This window comes from Lithobates pipiens, unplaced genomic scaffold (genome assembly GCF_037356315.1).
Source record: "Lithobates pipiens isolate NorthernLeopardFrog02 unplaced genomic scaffold, aLitPip1_a1.2 Scaffold_1, whole genome shotgun sequence".
In the NCBI taxonomy this organism is placed as follows: domain Eukaryota; kingdom Metazoa; phylum Chordata; class Amphibia; order Anura; family Ranidae; genus Lithobates; species Lithobates pipiens.
Window position 1 is genome coordinate 16,021,136 of NW_027507685.1, and position 16,536 is coordinate 16,037,671.

Genomic DNA, 16,536 nt, shown 5'->3' on the forward strand with positions numbered 1-16,536 from the left:
ATCGGCCCTACTAAGTCTCATACTTGTTTTTCTCTCTCTTTGTGTCGTAAGTTGGTTTTCCTCTCCCTGGACTCCCACTCTTCCAGTCAGGCCACCAGGCTCATCCTGTTCCACCACTGCCACCAATGACTTTACCTGCTGCCTGCTGCCCTCCTTGGATCAAGGGAACTGAACTAAAAACAAGGTCAGCTGTCTGCCTACAAGCAGAAGTACCACCTGCCTGCTGCAACTCTTCCTGAAGCATTCCCTTCGGCTTCATATCACGGTAAGTAAATACACAATTTGCAACGCTAAGCTTTGTCAAGAAATGATCTGCTCTAAACCACTTCTTCCCGCAAATGTTTGTAGAAACAAAAAATAAATAAAATGGGACTTTATATATGGGTATGTGCGGCAACAGAAACACAGTCAATATAAAAAACACAATGTTTATTGCTAAATAATGATTACGTCACAAGTTCGAAAAATCCATTAATAGGTTTGTGTCTGTATATATGAAACAGATTAAACTATCCAATGGAGATGAGATGCACCAAATAATTCCTATGCTTTTCGTGGATTTTAATCCACTCTTCAGGGGCAAATGCATTGAATATCTGTAAAAAAACACAAATATATAAAATAGAAAATAATATTGTATTAAACAATCTAGCCAGGGTGCCTGACAAAGATGAATGCTAACCAAAGGGAGGAGAGTGCTTCTACCCCTTGGATACTTACATTTGAGCTAAATATGAAGTGGTGAGAGCAACAAAAGTGGCACTCAAGTACTACCTGCCTGCTGCAACTCCTCCTGAAGCATTCCCTTTGGCTTAATATCATGGTAAGAAAATACACAGTTTGCAGCAGTAAGCTTTGTCAAGAAATGATGAGCTCTAAACCACTATCTCCCTGCAAAATTTGATTAGTCTCAACTTTTACCCTGATTAATAGCCCATTTTCCTCAGTCCAGAAAATACAGAGACCCTCTTTCTCCAGCTGACTCCTGCTAGGTTACGCCCCCCCCCCCCCCCCCCCGTCCTCCCCTTTTTCCCACCTCCCAGGTTTCTGTTCCCCGCTAATCTCTCTCCTGTCTTTGCTTTTTCATTCTTTTATTTTCTGTTCCTGCTCTCTTTTCTTTTTCTTGTATCCACCCTACTGCGAAAAAGGGGGAAAGTTTCTCACCCATTATAATTACATTAACTTTTTAGTCCCCCTTCTCACCTCTATAGTCTATGACTCTCAGGAAGATCACAATGGGACAAACTGTATTGTTCACTGGAGTTACATGATCAAAGTCGGACTGACATGTCGGACAAGTTAAGATGGCTCTCATAGGGAACCATTGATTTATACACATTATGCAACATATGCTCCCAAACTCTGAGCGTATGTCGCACCAGTGTGAACTGGGCCTAATACAGCAAAATCACATTTTGCCTTAGCAGCCTACTGCATAAGGCAAGTGGGCAACACAGACAAACAACATGTTTTTTCTTCTTCACCTTTTTTAGACACCTTCCATGACTCCAAACCAATCATCACATGCGATGCTTCTCTAATTGAAGTTAATAAGTTTTGATAATTTTTTTTACAAGGTTCCAAAAGATCAGCTTTCATTAACAACTATAGCTTTCCTGACTTTCGTCAGACATGCAGGTATCTGTAGCACACAAGGCATTAGTAGGTTGCTTATACAATTACTGAAATTTAAGAGGGCTCAGTCTGGGCTGGTTTGGCTGTAGTTTTCCCAGAGAATGGTGACAAGATTTTAAAGGGCTCTTTGATGTCAGTTTAAAGTTTGACACATTTAACACAACAGTCCAGTTTGTGTGTTTTAGGTTACAGTGTGTGCAGTGCAGCTGCACTTTACAAATGGAACGTATGGAAGGTGCAACGCCTCATCCTCCTGGCAAAAAATGCAAGAAACTGAGGGATTGCTCTTTCTCAGGCTCATGGCTAACAGATCTGCAGTTCAAATACTAATTATCAGCACATGATGATTCAAAACAAAATGCAGTGTGGTGCAAACAATCGTTCAGTATAGCACATGGTGGTGTTTGTGATGTCCGTAGTCATGCTGCAAGCTACAAGTATATTGCTGCAGCCAGGCAAGCCAACTCTGGAATTGTTACATTTGCTAAACAAAGCACAGAATCAGAAGTGTTGGCTCTTAAATAAACTTGTGTAACTGAGTTGAAAATAGTTAATTTTATTGCCAAACATTTTTGCCACTATGTTTGTTAGATGATCTCACTAATAACATGGCTGACTGGTTTACAGACAAATTAGCAAGTCCCCTCTGTTGTAAGCATACACAAAAGGGTCCATGCTAATCAAAAACATCATTGGCAAGTGCTATAAAGAGCTGTTGCGCCAAAAACTTTCCTGGTGTCATTTTTCATTACTGATTGATGAAACTACAGACATATCAACAACCAAAATATTAGCCATGGTGGCCATTTATTTTCATGAAGATGCTGGTAAAACGCAGTATCAGTTCTAGCGCCTTGTTGATCTCACCAAAGCTACTGCTGATGCTCTTTCTGAGCAGACTAAACAATATGTTGCCCCGAGGAATGTTATGCCACTTGATGCTGATGGTGAATGTGTCATGATTGGTCCAAGAAACTCTGTATCTATCCCACTTGAAAGCAGAGCAGCCTTTCATCTTTCACATTCATTGTACCTGCCAGATTGCTGCCTTGTGTGCTGCAGATGCATGTAGAGCCATACCAAAAATTGTTGAGCAACTTTGCAGAGACATACATAACAATAGTTGCAAGCGTATACAGTTGTATCATGAATTTCAGGCAGATTATCTAAAGACTTTACAGCTTTGTTCTACCAGTAACATTCTATGCTTGAGTGTGTCAACTGTGTTCTCAATCAATATGATGCCCTGTTAAGTTGTTTTCAGTCAAGTGATGATGCAGAACTATCTGCTACATGATCCTATCACTAAGTTCTACTTTCTGTTTCTTCAAGCAGTTTTGATCAATTCCATCCAATTCAATCAAAATTTCTAGAGCAATTCACCTAGGTTACCTAACTTGTAATTCAAGTACTGCAAACTCCTTAAAATTCTTATGGGATACTTTATCAAGCCAAACCTGTTGGTTTACCTTGAATAGGATGTACTGACTGCACTTGACCACACAGAGTGAAAACTTCAAATCAATAGACAACATTTTCATTGGCTACCAAACAAGGGAACGCCAGATGCAAATCACTAGCTACTAGGTCCTTTTAAGGACTGGTATGCTGCTGAGTGCTGACCGATTCTGCAGCTATCTTTTATCAGTGTAGGGATTGAGGGACAGTTTGGTGTTTCGAGCAGGGACAGTCTACAAATATAGAAAGTATATTATGGTGCATTGCTGAGTGCTGACTGATTCTGCAGCTGTCTTTTATCAGTGTAGGGACTGAGGGACAGTTTGGTGTTTGGAGCAGGGACAGTCTGCAAATCACTAGCTACTAGGTCCACAAAGGTCCTTTTAAGGACTGGCATAGGTGTACAGTATATAGGGTTGTACACGTATAATATACTTTCTTTCAAATATAGAAAGTATATTATGGTGCACTGCTGACTGCTGTGCTGCTGAGTGCTGACCGATTCTGCAGCTGTCTTTTATCAGTGTAGGGACTGAGGGACAGTTTGGTGTTTGGAGCAGGGACAGTCTGCAAATCACTAGCTACTAGGTCCACAAAGGTCCTTTTAAGGACTGGTATAGGTGTACAGTATATAGGGTTGTAATACACGTATAATATACTTTCTTTCAAATATAGAAAGCATATTATAGTGCACTACACTGCTGTGCTGCTGACTGATTCTGCAGCTGTCGTTTCTCAGTGTAGTGAGGGACAGTCTGCAATTCACTAGCTACTAGCTAGCTACTATTAGGTCCACAAAGGTCCTTTTAAGGACTGGTATAGGTGTACTATTTGGTGTGCAGTATATAGGGGTGTAATACACGTATAAAATACTTGCTAATATAGAAAGCATAGTATAGTGCATTTCCACTGTGCAGCTTTGTGACTGCTGAGCAGTTCTACAGCGATACTAGAGTGACAAACGCAATAAAAAAAAAAGTATTATAACTGGTGTGATAGACCAGTGGCCCCCCAAAATGACAGATTGAAGCGGGGTGTTATTTACCTTCTTCCACTTACATACTGCACTTCTCTAGAGACTTTTGTCACAGGGTCATTTAAAAAATGACAGGCAGAGGAAGAGGCAGGCCCTTCTGCAGGGGTGGTAGGGGTAGTGCAGGAGCAACAGGCTTGAGCCAAAGTGGCAAATTGCAGAAGGTGCGTTCGATTACATCAAAGGATGCACCGGACTTGGTTGGTTGATCTGGGTACTGTCGTCAGATTGCTGAGTGGCGGTTGTTGCTACCTCCTCTTCCTGATCCAATGCCAAGAGTGGCTGCGCATCAGCAATGTCTTGTGATGGATCGAAAAATAATTCCTGTGACGCAAGCGGAGGGTATGTGGTGGTGGTGTTGGTGGTAGTGTCTTCGGGGGTGCACACAGCAGAGAGTGAAGAAGAGGGTGCAGATCGAGAGGATGAGGAGGGTGCAGAAGAGTAAGGGTGAGTGAGCCACTCACCCTTACTCTTCTGCACCCTCCTCATCCTCTCGATCTGCACCCTCTTCTTCACTCTCTGCTGTGTGCACCCCCAAAGACACTACCACCAACACCACCACCACATACCCTCCGCTTGCGTCACAGGAATTATTTTTCGATCCATCACAAGACATTGCTGATGCGCAGCCACTCTTGGCATTGGATCAGGAAGAGGAGGTAGCAACAACCGCCACTCAGCAATCTGACGACAGTACCCAGATCAGCCCAAAGAGGAGGTTGGTCCCTGGTGTTGCTGCCTACTCCGAGATCTCTAATTACAGCGATGGGGAAGGTGACGTCGATGATGACGTTTCTAGTGATGTCACGTGGGTGCCCACAAGAGAGGAAGAGGAGGGGAGTTCAGAGGGAGATATGGACCAGCAGATAGGAAGGAGAATTAGGCGGAACTTAGATTGCACAGGAGGGACAAAGCAGACTGCTAATGTATCAGGAGCAAGGCATCAACTATGTACGGTCACATCTGGCGCTCCCAGGACACCGGCACATGGCTCCGCAGTGTGGGCTTTTTTTAACGTGTCCGCTGCTGACAATAGTGTTGCCATCTGCAGCCTTTGCAGTCAACGCATAAGTCGTGGTAAGCCCAACACTCACCTAGGGACGACCGCCTTAAGAAGGCACATGAGCTGCCATCACCGAGCCCAGTGGGAGCAACGGAACCCACAAAGCCACACTCCAGGCTCTCACCGTCCAGCCTCATCTTCTACTTCTCCTCTCTCCTCACAATTGTCCTCCACTCCAACTTCCATCATGCCATCCTTACGTTTTTCTGGAAAAAGGCAGGCTTCCATGGGCCAAATGTTCGAGCGTAAAAAAAATGATGACGCCGGATAACCCTCTTGCACAACAGTTGACGGCTGGCTTTTTAGAACTGATAGCCCGCCAACTACTGCCATATAAACTGGTGGACTCGTAGACCTTTCAAAAATTTGTGGCCATTGGAACACCACAATGGAAGGTCCCAGGAAGGAAGTATTTCTCACAGAAGGGCATCCCAAAGGCTATATGGCCATGTTCAGCGGCAAGTGAATGTATCTCTGGCACACAGTATCAGTGCCAAGATACATATGACCACAGACACGTGGTCTGGCAAACACAGGCAGGGAAGGTATATAACTTTTACTGCCCACTGGGTGAACCTTCTGACGGCCGTCAAGCATGAAACCCGTGGCACCCGTGTAGATTTGGTTTTACCACCACGGATTGCATGCAGGCCTGCCTCTTCTTCTCCTCCTCCTACTCCATCTTCCCTCTCCTCCTTGGCTGACTCGTCCTTTTCCACTGCTAGCGTCTCTTCTGCTGCGCCGCCCAAGATCCCTAGAACCTATTCGACATGCCAGGTGAGACGTTGCCATGCTGTGCTGTGTCTGTTGTGCCTGGAAGCCAAGAGCCACACTGGCCCTGCACTCCTTTCAGCTTTGCGTTCACAGGCAAATCAGAGGCTAACACCGCTCAATTTGACAGTTGGTAAAGTGGTGTGTGACAATGGTGCCAATCTGCTTAGCGCATTGAAACTTGGTCGTGCAGCGATTCGTTGTCAAATACCCTGCGGTCCAGGACATCTTGCGTCAGGTTAGGAAAATCTCGGCCCATTTCAGAAGATCTTACACGGTCATGGCTCGCCTTGCTGACATTCAGCAACACAATCTGCCAGTCAGATGTCTTATTTGCGATTGTCCAACGTGATGGAACTCAACCTTCTATATGGTTGATAGGCTGCTCCAGAAGAAACATGCAGTTAACGACTACCTGTACGAACTCTGCGGCAGAACAGGTTCTGGGGAGCTTGTTTTTTTCACCGCGCCAGTGGCTGCTCATGCGCGATGCATGCAGACTTTTGCGGCCATTTGATGAGATCACCAAACTGGTCAGTCGCAGCCATGGCGCCATCAGTGACATCGTACCTTATGCCTTCTTTATGGAGCGTGCATTGCGTCGTGTCATTGATCAAGCTGTGGAGGAGCAGGAGCAGGAAGATGAGGAAGTCGCAATGCTGGATGAATTCCCAGCGGGGGCTACTCTATCTGAGACAAGTCAACAACAGGAATCTGAAGAGGAGTCAGAGGAGGATGGTGCCAGGGCGGATGAGGAGAAGCAAGAAGAGCATGCTTTAAACCTTTCTGGGATCCCTGTTGTTGTCCGTGGATGGGGAGAGGAAAACGAGGAGGACGACATTATCCTGGATGATGAGCAGGAGCCAGGCCACCATACCGCTTCCAGTTTAGTGCAAATGGGGGCCTTCATGCTCCAGTGTTTTAACAGGGACCCCCGTATAAAAAGCATAATGGTCAAGGACCAGTACTGGGTGGCAACGTACTTAGACCCCAAGCACAAAATGGTGGAAATGTTACCACCATCACAGAGGGCTGCCAGAATGGAGCACTACTTACAGGCCTTGCTTCGAGAAATGCTGCATTTCTTCAACCTGAAGAGGGCGGTTTGAAGATGTGTTGGTGACTTCTGATATGAGATCATTCTTTCAGTTGACCCATCGACAGGTCATATCCGGATCCAGCATCAGGGAATGCCTAGACCGACAGGTGTCCGACTACATCGGGTTAACGGCCGATGTGGACACTCTGAGGAGTGATGAACCCCTGGACTACTGGGTGGGCAGGCTTGACCTCTGGCCAGAGCTTGTCCAATTTGCAATGGAACTGTGGGCTTGCCCCTCGTCCAGTGTCCTGTCCAAAAGGACGTTCAGCGCAGCAGGGGGGATCATGACCGATAAGCACACTCGCCTAGCTCACAACAGTGTTGACTACCTCACATTTATAAAAATGAATGAGGCATGGATATCGGGGGAATTCAACACATGTGACCAGTAGACCATGTATATGCATATCTCTATAAACGATTTATTTAATCTAGCACACGGACCTTTTTTCTACCTTTGGCTCACTTCCTTGTACAAAAAAAGCACACCGTACTATATGCCCATACCCTCCTGTTTGAAGAGGTTGAGTGCTGTCATATTTTTGGGTCCTGCAGCGAGTTGCTGGTATCTGTGCTGGTGTCAGTGCTCTCTATCTCGGTTCTGGTGTCAGTGCTCTCTATCACGGTGCTGGTGTCAGTGCTCTCTATCACGGTGCTGGTGTCAGTGCTCTCTATCTCGGTTCTGGTGTCAGTGCTCTCTATCACGGTGCTGGTGTCAGTGCTCTCTATCTCGGTGCTGGTGTCAGTGCTCTCTATCATGGTGCTGGTGTCAGTGCTCTCTATCTCGGTGCTGGTGGCAGTGCTCAGTCTCTATCACGGTGCTGGTATCAGTGCTCAGTCTCTATCGCGGTGCTGGTTTCAGACAGTGTGGGAGTTAGCAGCGGAGAAGCCAATCAGCAGGCAGTGCCAGCACCGTGGCTGAGGATCAGCACTGGACTGGCACCTCCGGACCACCGCAGTGGAGCCCTGCATAGGTGGGGGTGGGGTAAGGGCTGGGCAGAGGGAGGGGGCTCAAGAACAGGTTGGCACACTGGAACACTGGCACAGGACTTCGCTGCCCTGACTGTGGTACTGATCATCTCCTGCACCCCCTTCATAGCCTGCCTTGACCTTGCCTCTCCTCCATGACCTTCATGCGCTCCTGAATTGTGAGATAAAAAAAGAATGCTTGTCGTTGTCGATCCCAGATTCACTTAATACTTTTTTTATGTCAGTGTCCATGTTGTGGGATGTGTGCACAGCTAGTAAGTATTTTGTGGCTGAAAATATGACCTGGAGGTTTTTAAGGTTCGCCTGCCATTAAAGTCAATGCGGTTCGCGAACTTTTGACCGCGTTTGCGTTCACGAAACGTCCCGTCAGAAGTTCGTCCATCATTATGTAGGACTAATGCAGTGACAGTCAAAAGTACACAACATCAACATGAGGTTCGTCATACAATTTTTACAAAATTAATGATGTTTTTTACAAAACGAATGATGTTTGTACTGTAATAGCATTAGAAAAACACAGAACATTACAATTTGAGTTATAAAAATATTGGTTACGGGTAAGGCCACTCACTCCAGGCCTAAATGTTTTCCTATGTATGTTTTGCAGCAGTTCTTATTGGAACAGGTGGTGAGGGAAAACCTTCACGTGGGGACACCTGTTCCACTGAACACTACTGCAAGATCCTTTAACAAATTGTTATTTTAACAATGCATTACTGTCTCTTTGGCAGCTGGTTAATGCAATGTTAGTTGTTGATTGTTGTCTCTCTGCTCCAGCTGGGGAAAGTCACCCTCTGTTTGCCCTGTTTACTATTATTAGCAAAAGTGTGATCAACTCCAGAACAGAAATAGAGGGGACCTCTATTCTTGTGAATCTGGTGGCTGCCTAGCATTTCCCCTCACTTTCTGTGGTGGCCACTGCTGCAGTTTGTTTCTTATGCAGCCATCTTTTCAGGATGTGTATACACTCGATAGATTATCTTGCCCTAGCAAAGAGGTACGCAAATTCATGGCTATGAGTAACAATATGAAAAAGGCATTCTTTCATTTTCTGCCACTAACTGGAAAACATGGACAGGGCACAATGCTAGGCTTTGGCTTGAGGAGGTCAGTCTTTTTTTTAATTAAAGGATGTATTATCATAGTGTACAAATTCTATGGAACTTTTATGGAATGTGCTTACCTCTTTGCTAGGGCAAGATAATCTACCGAGTGTATACACATCCTGAAAAGATGGCTGCATAAGAAAACAAACTGCAGCAGTGGCCACCACAGAAAGTGAAGGGAAATCCTAGGTAGCTACCAGATTCACAAGAATAGAGGTCCCCTCTATTTCTGTTCTGGAGTTGATCATACTTTTACTAATAATAGTAAACAGGGCAAATAGAGGGTGACTTTCCCCATCTGGAGCAGAGAGACAACAATAAACAACTAAGCCCTTGTACACACGGTCGGACATTCCGATGGAAAATGTCCGATCGGACCGTGTTGTCTTATAATCCATCGGACTGTTTCCGTCGGAATATTCGACGGACAAAGTTTTAGAGCTGGGCTATAAAACTTTCCGACAACATGATCCGATCGGACTTTGTCTGATTGTGTGTAGAGTATTCCGATCAGATAAAGTGCCACGCATGCTCAGATCAAATTCCTAGACCAAAGCTATTGGCTACTAACCTGAACGTAGTCCCATTGTAACGAAATAACGTCGTCACGTTACGTACGATCGAACTTTTCGACAACTTTGTCCGACCGTGTGTATACAACACCAGTTTCAGACAAAATCCGTCGGACAAAATTCGACGGATTTTGTTGTCGGAATGTCTGACCGTGTGTACAAGGGCTAACATTGCATTTTATGGAATATATTTACCTCTGGATGCATCAGAGCTGTTTTGTAATTGATTCACCAAGCCTTTCCCAGTAACTCATTTACATTTTTGTTCCATTTATAATCTACTATTAGAATGTTCTTTATAAATGTGGAAAAATGTCTGCCTATATTTTGGGAACCTTAGAACATTACATAAATGGAACAGCATTTATTGGCATGATTAACTTGTGTAACTAGGTCAGAGTAGTTCTTTACTCATCATTAGTTACATTATCTTTAATGCTTTCCCACAATACCTGCAGAATAATCAGAGAACTTGATCATCTGAAGGCAATTCTGCAAATCCACGCAGCTAATTCGTCGGTGTGTTTTATGTGACAGCACTCCCTGCAGTTAGGTTGCTGGCCTTCAAACTGTTTCATAACTTTCAAACTTTTTTCTAGGGTCACTGAGTTTGGCTGTAGATTATTCTACTGGTTAAAAACAAAGTGTTTGATTAAGCTGTCTCTGCTGTTTTCCAATCTAGCTGCAGCAGGATTTTCTTCTGTCCTTTTTTTTACCTTTTGTGATTAGTGTATTTTAGGTATGCTCTGCATGTAGATACACAGTATAGCAAGCAGGGTTCTCTTTGAGGTGTGTTGTCACCGCTACACTCTTGGTTTTTAGCTTATATTTTTTGTTTTAACTCCATGTGTGAAGTTCTAAATGTCCCTTTCTTTGGCTAATAGGGGTAGAAACCTGCTTATGTTCCAGTATTTGGGTTTATACATGTACAGTTGCTGCCCAACATCCCCTATAGACAGTCGTCTACAGGCTACTCTCCATTGTTTGCAAGTAACCCCCTACCGTACATAGGCTGGGCTATCAATGCCGCCATTCTTTTATGCTTAGTTAATAAAGCAGGTCAAGGAACAAAAGCAAATTGGAATTTATTGTTCACAACCAGCTTTCAGTGTAGTGAAGGTAAGTCAGTGACAAGTAAATGCTGAATGGATCCAATAGGTCACTGCACCCTGCACTTTTTCTCTTCATCTTACAAAATAAGCTCATATGACTTAATTTCTAAAGCCGCGTACACACGGGCGGACTGTCTGGCCAACTTAGTCCGTCAGACAATCCGACAGACAGTCCGTCCTACTTTTGAATGAACGGACTTGACCACACACGGATGCAAAACAGTCCGTCGAAAATTTGCGCGATGACGTGTACAGCACGTACGACGGGACTAGAAATAGGAAGTCCAATACACAGCAATGCAACCTTTCGCCGTGTAAATCCTTTCTGAGCATGCGCCATACTTAGTCCGTCCAACTAGCCTACTCACGAGCGGATTGTCCGCTGAAACCAAAGTCTGACGGACAATATTACGTAATTTCCGAAATACTTAGTCCGCCAGACTGCACGCTGAAAAAGTCAGCTGAAGCCCACACACGAGCGGACTGTCCGCTGAAATGTGTTTCGGCGGACTAAGTTGGCCAGACAGTCCGCCCGTGTGTACGCGGCTTAAGTTTTGGAATGCATGGCCTCTGGAAAAATCATTGGGGTTAATAAAGGCAATAAGGTTGTTTTACTAAAGGAATGGAAAGTTCACTTATGCCCCATACACACGATCAGATCTTCTGACAATAAATGTTGGATGTGATCTTGTTGGCGGAAAGTCTGACCATGTGTATTCTCCATCGAACATTTGTTGTCGGACTTTCTGCCAACAAATGTTGGCTAGCAGGTTCTCAAATTTTCCACCAACAAATGTTTGTTGGACTTTCCGATCGTGTGTACACAAGCCTGTCGGATAAAAGTCCACGCATGCTCTTAATCAAGTATGAGCCAGAGATATAACTATCACTCGTAATGGAGATATCATGTACGTCTTGTACGCCACTACGTTCGTAATTGTTGGCTAACATTTGTGTGACCGTGTGCATGCAAGACAAGTTGGAGTCCACATCCTTCGAACAAAAATCCACAGTTTTGTTGTCGGAAAGTCCGATCCTGTGTACGGGGCATTAGTCTTTACATTGAATACTAACGATATGTAGGAGAATGAGGAACCTCCTTTGTAAGTTATTTGATTATTGAAGGGACTGCAGTCTGGACTTCATAGGCCCACGAAAATTCCTATTAATTGCAATTATGTTAGCTCTTGCTTCTTCTGTTGATGTATCCCCTCTTTTTTTTTTTTTGCCTTCCATGTGAGCTAACTCTTGTTACCACTTCAATGCTAGCCCCTGCATGGGCGTAACTTTTGCGTGTTCGCTATTTGTTAAAACCAAATAAAAACTGGTTGAGAAGGGTGGCTGAAATGAATGAGGTGGAGGACTTGGTGGCCAATGAGAAGGGCCTCGGGGATTAATATCTCAAGAAGTGGTTCTACTGGCACAAATGTATATACTCCGGTGAGTACAAGGCCTTGCTGAATTAAATTAGCTTAAATGGAGATTGGATCCACGAACATCCGGGATCGGTTGGGGTGTTGGTTTGACTGGATTCCCCCTTCCACACCCCTCACTCCTCCCCTCCCCGGCTCTTCCCCCCTTTATATTCTTTTTCTTTACATAAAGAAAACCCCTTGCAGGATGCAGAGACTCTTTAGAGCTGGGCCTTACAGAATGTTATCTTCTTGACCCGCGTACTGTTTCAGACCTCACTCGTTTCTAATGATGTGATTTTTTAACTGGTGATATATTTTGACATGGGTTTCTTTGGTCTCTGTATTTTCTGTGAGTTATCTTAAAATAAAGTATGGGGAAAAAATAAATAAATAAAAAACTATTGAAACAGAAGGGACCGCAGCCACTGGGCCAAGTGGACCCCCCATTATTAAATCAAATCCAGCGTCTATCCTAGTTTATCCTTCAATATTTTCTTGGGGTAGGTTAATTTCTCGAATGCTATATTTCTATTTTAAAGTCTGTTTCTCCACTGGGAGGATCCATCATCTTTATTTGTCCTAAGGACCATTCTCATCCAAAATTTTTGATCTGTCATCAGAACAAGGTGAATCTTTCAATAGGGGCATTAATTGCAGTGACAACTATCGAAGAGAGGATTTCCCTGATTTTGAAGTGTGAGCCTCTAACTTCCCAAAACAACAGAAAATGCACTAGCAGATTAATATACAGAAAAAAAAAATAGCGGTGGAATAGCTGGAGAAGCTAGTGAGGAATGTCACAATAGGCTACGGGCAGACCACTGGAAAATCCACCAAGGGAGACAACTCAGGGTTATCCATATATGCCTACCACCCCTGCAGGGTTATCAGGAGCTGGTGAGTGGGGACCCACAAGGGGGGGCACATGAGTCACCTGATCTGTTGAGCACAAGAGTCACTTGATCGTTTGAACACTTGCCCATTTTGGAGCTTCACCAATTTTACATTGTTTTTGGACTTTTTATTATTTGTACTGTTTCATGATACACATATTCATTTCTTGATGAATTTTTCTGATGAATTTGGGAATCATTTTCTGGTATCCATAATTTTTTTTTATACACAGGAGTAATTAACTTTGGTCACTTACTATATATCTGTCATTAATGATTTGGTTGCATTATTATTTGTAGATCACATGTTGATATCTATGATTTTAGTACCACTATTTAATTATTTGAGCACTTTACTGTGTTAGGGTGCACATATTTGTTTGAAAACTGGGGAATAGGTTTTTTCCCTATATATAGGTAACGCCATCCACCCCACTTCACTTACTCACAGGAGTATTAAAGTGTCACTAAACCCACAACAGTAAAATCTGTTTGTATATGCAGAATAGCATGCTTGTTATACTCACTGTGGAACTTAAGGGGTTAATCTTCTGTACTATGTAAAATGCTCTTTGATCCTGTATAGGCTTATCCTAACCCTCCTGCAGGGTCTTTCGTGGCAAGGCTAGATAAGACACAGTGAGGGTAGTACTGCTGCACCTGCTCAGTTTGATCTCTATTGCTGGAGAGAATATTTCCTGTTTGAGTTGAGCTTTTCAGGTCACCTGATATTGACATAACACATGTAGGCATGTATGCAGATCCTAACTGACAGCCCAATCCCTCCCTCTGTGGCTTTAGATATACAGTGGTGTGAAAAAGTGTTTGCCCCCTTCCTCATTTCCTGTTCCTTTGCATGTTTGTCACACTTAAGTGTTTCGGAACATCAAACCAATTTAAACAATAGTCAAGGACAACACAAGTAAACACAAAATGCAATTTGTAAATGAAGGTGTTTATTATTAAAGGTGAAAAAAAATCCAAACCATCATGGCCCTGTGTGAAAAAGTGATTGCCCCCCTTGTTAAAACATACTATAACTGTGGTTGTCCACACCTGAGTTCAATTTCTCTAGCCACACCCAGGCCTGATTATTGCCACACCTGTTCACAATCAAGGCATCACTTAAATAGGAGCTGCTTGACACAGTAAGGTCCACCAGAAGATCCTTAAAAGCTACACATCATGCCGAGACCCAAAGAAATTCAGGAACAATTGAGAAAGAAAGTAATTGAGATCTATCAGTCTGGAAAGGGTTATAAAGCCATTTCCAAAGCTTTGGGAATCCAGCGAACCACAGTGAGAGCCATTATCCACAAATGGCGAAGACATGGAACAGTGGTGAACCTTCCCAGGAGTGGCCGGCCGCCCAAAATTACCCCAAGAGCGCAGCGACGACTCATCCAAGAGGTCACAAAAGACCCCACAACAACGTCCAAGGAACTGCAGGCCTCACTTGCCTCAGTTAAGGTCAGCGTTCATGCCTCCACCATCAGGAAAAGACTGGGCAAAAATGGCCTGCATGGCAGAGTTCCAAGGAGAAAACCACTGCTGAGCAAAAAGAACATCAAAGCTCGTCTCAATTTCTCCACAACACATCTTGATGATCCCCAAGACTTTTGGGACAACATTCTGTGGACCGATGAGACAAAAGTGGAACTCTTTGGAAGGTGTGTGTCCAAGTATATCTGGCGTAGAAGGAACACTGCATTTCATAAAAAGAACATTATACCAACAGTAAAATATGGTGGTGGTAGTGTGATGGTCTGGGGCTGTTTTGCTGCTTCAGGACCTGGAAGACTTGCCGTAATAAAAGGAACTATGAATTCTGCTGTCTACCAAGAGATCCTGAAGGAGAATGTCCGACCATCTGTTCGTGTACTCAAGCTGAAACGAACTTGGGTTCTGCAGCAGGACAATGATCCTAAACACACCAGCGAGTCCACCACCGAATGGCTGAAGAAAAACAAAATGAAGACTTTGGAGTGGCCTAGCCAAAGTCCTGACCTGAATCCTATTGAGATGTTGTGGTATGACCTTAAAAAGGCCGTTCATGCTCGAAAACCCTCTAATGTAACTGAATTAGGACAATTCTGCAAAGATGAGTGGGCCAAAATTCCTCCAGGACGCTGTAAAAGCCTCATTGCACGTTATCGCAAACGCTTGGTTGCAGTTGTTGCTGCTAAGGGTGGCCCAACCAGTTATTAGTTTTAGGGGGCAATCACTTTTTCACACAGGGCCATGATGGTTTGGATTTTTTTTCACCTTTAATAATAAACACCTTCATTTACAAATTGCATTTTGTGTTTACTTGTGTTGTCCTTGACTATTGTTTAAATTGGTTTGATGTTCCGAAACACTTAAGTGTGACAAACATGCAAAGGAACAGGAAATGAGGAAGGGGGCAAACACTTTTTCACACCACTGTATATAGGGATCTGCTGCCCTCTACTGTCAGCTTCTAGTAATGTAAAGTTACGTATGTCACTTCCTGACTCAGGGGTTGTTGGGAAAAGCTTCTGGAAGGAGGAAGTGGAAAGAGAGTGGGCCTCAGCAACATGTCCTGTCCATACTTCTATTATCAGATCAGAAGAAATGATTATGCAAGTACTTCTGTGTTCTAAAAGTTTAACTACAGCTGTCCATAGCTTCTTAAGTGTATTGATCAATCCTCGTAACAGACAGAGCATCTCCATTCTATTACTATGTCACATTCACAGTGCTAGATAACTAAATCATCAACGCAGATATTGTCTTTAGGTCTCAGACACAATGATAGATGCCTCATCATTCTCAGGGGTCCCTGCAACAGGATTTTGCTGCAACATTCATCCCTATTAATAACTACATATAACCAAGTATATCTGCACAATTCCACCAGGTCTCCTATCGGCTCTTTGATGATAACATCTGTTTGTACATTGACTGTATGTACTGTTATTAATCTCTTCTTATATAACATTTCTATTATTTCTATACTGTTTTGCATCTACAGTATGTGCTTTTCGTTAATTCTATATGCTGGTTGCAGTAGCTCTTATGCTCCCAATTACTTTGATTAGGTTACTGGTTCATTTCCCAGGATGGGAATCCCATCTGTCCTCAGAGACCCTGTCCTGGGTGGAGGCACTGACAACTTTATTATCAAACCCACTCTTCCACTTAGCAAAAGTAGTGCAATATCCTGCTTGGGAAGGGCCATTTCTCATAACAACTCCACCCCAAAAATAAAGGCTACACATATTTTAAAATATACCTTTCATGGAAGAAATATGGTACCTAACATTACTGACTTCCTTGTGAGAATGCTAGTTACCCGATTGTCCTTGTGATTATTATCAGCAGTAATGATGCCAGGCTTTCATATTCAATGCCAATAACCCCAA